The following is a 2111-nucleotide window of genomic DNA, read 5'->3' as shown; positions in this document are numbered from 1 at the left end:
GTATTATCCAAAGTTAGCAAGAAAATCCAGGGTTTGAAAAGGACATATAATCCCCAAACTATGCCGAACATGCATGTTACGTCTTTCTGGATCAAAATAAGTTGAGGGTTTTTTATTTTTGCCACGCCCCAAACCTGGGGAGGCGCGGTTGGCATCCGGTGTCGTGCTGGCCCGAGCGAACCACTCTGTAACTCATGATCATTCGACCAAAACTAGAACATACATAGGTCGAGTTGGCTGAACTCATTCCTTTTGTAACTATCATGGGCCAACATGTCCACACCTCATAATGTACAACTTTAAGTATGCAAACACTGTATCAGCGAACCATCATATTTAAAACATGAATACATATGGTCGTCAAGGCCTCTGATATACTGTGCATAATAAACCTGTGTCAACAAAGCCTCTAAGATTATTTGACATCAAAACATGGTCAGGACAGGGACCCGACCTACCCATAAGTCTATAGCAAAACTCTGACACGATGACTTATAGACTCGGCTGCACTCCGAATAAAGTGGAGTCTTACTGATCCTTCGCTGAATGCTAACCTCGTCTACTATGAGGGCTCGCCAAACTGATTATCTATACCTGCATGCATGAATGCAACGTTCACAACAAAAGGACGTCAGTACGAATAATGTACCGAGTATGTAAGGCATGTAAACCAGTATATAAAGGACATGAAAGAAACATGGAGTAAATGACTCAACCTGTAAGTCTGGATAGCTCTGTAAATTATGAAATATTTATAATGTCATGCATATGTGTATAAATGTCATATAATGCATAAGTCTATGCGTACATAACATCATCAAGCCTCTGAGGGTATCCCATCATATCATCTCAGCCTCTGTGGGCAAAATCACTAATGTATACCAACTGACCAGGTGGTGGTACGTGTATAATGCCATAACCTTTTCCCATACCCTATATACATATAATATACTCGTATATAACGCCATCTGGTCATGAGTCAATGTACATGTATAAATGAATGCAATGCATAATAAGTAAGTCAATAAGATCTTTCGGAATGTCATAAGATCAATATGCCTTCGGATAAACTTTATCAGCTACGTATTTTTCTGAGACCATGAAAAGAAGATATAATAATAAGACATATGGGGAATCAACAACATAGGCACCCATAGTGCTTCTATGAAAAAAGACATTTATGAAAGTTGTGCATTTGCTCGTTTTATTTGTATCATAGGGATCATGCCAAAAGGAAAGAAGGAATAGCCTTAACATACCTTAATTGTTCGTATGATTTCGTAGAAGATCATAGACAACAAATCGAACCTAGATAAACTTCTTTAAAGCTTCCCGACACCTTACTTCATTACAAAGTAATATTTGGCTTGCTAAGATTCAGAGGACATCGACGTGATAACCATGAAATCGACAGAGGAAGATTACAATATTTGATCTTGGAAGGAGGAGTAGAACGTGAACTAAATTGATGTAAGTTGATATAGAGATGAAGAAGAGAACATTATTGCATATGGGTCTTTTATAAGGCATAAACTTTTCCTTTCTAAAAGCCTTAGCCACTAATTCTCAAGAAAACACATCAACTAAACAAAATGATGAGTCACATAGGTTATAAGCATATAAAGGTGGATCATTCGTTAAATTAAAGAAAATGGACTTTGATCTTATCCACAAAGTTGATTGACTCTTCTTACAATTTTATTAATATAATAATAAATAGATATCTAATTGAGTAGACACTATCACCTGAACCAGCATGGATAATATCAAGAAAACTTAAAAATCTTGTCCTCATCCTAAAATACTACTATTAAAATAATAAATTATGGTACCATATAAAATTAATACATACATTATTATTTCATTAAAATATCCATATAAAAATACATATATTTTATCAACTTCTAATTTTGCAAATCTCGTATAAAGAGTATAAATTTTTGTACGCTTAATTCTCAAAACAACAAAAAGATAACCTTCTTTTCTTGTAAGAAAATAATTTCTATCTTTACAATAAAGAATATCTCATAAACTTTCTTATATTATGTCTATAATTTAAAGCATATTCGGGAGTAGTAATATTAATAACTATATAAAATTATATTTTTCAA

The 2111-nt window shown here is 34.1% G+C and overlaps 1 long non-coding RNA gene across 1 annotated transcript; it reads right to left on the bottom strand.

Annotated features, from left to right (window-relative positions):
• Positions 1–304: 304 nt before the first annotated feature.
• Positions 305–1570, bottom strand: LOC142173839 (uncharacterized). Its single transcript, XR_012703205.1, has 2 exons — positions 1260–1570; positions 305–594 (listed from the first exon to the last, which is right to left on the bottom strand). It is a non-coding gene; the product is annotated as an uncharacterized LOC142173839 (long non-coding RNA).
• Positions 1571–2111: the final 541 nt, after the last annotated feature.

This window comes from Nicotiana tabacum, chromosome 19 (assembly GCF_000715075.1).
Source record: "Nicotiana tabacum cultivar K326 chromosome 19, ASM71507v2, whole genome shotgun sequence".
Taxonomy (NCBI): domain Eukaryota; kingdom Viridiplantae; phylum Streptophyta; class Magnoliopsida; order Solanales; family Solanaceae; genus Nicotiana; species Nicotiana tabacum.
The sequence above is the reverse complement of the archived record's forward strand: the minus strand, read 5'-3'. Positions and strand labels throughout refer to the sequence as shown.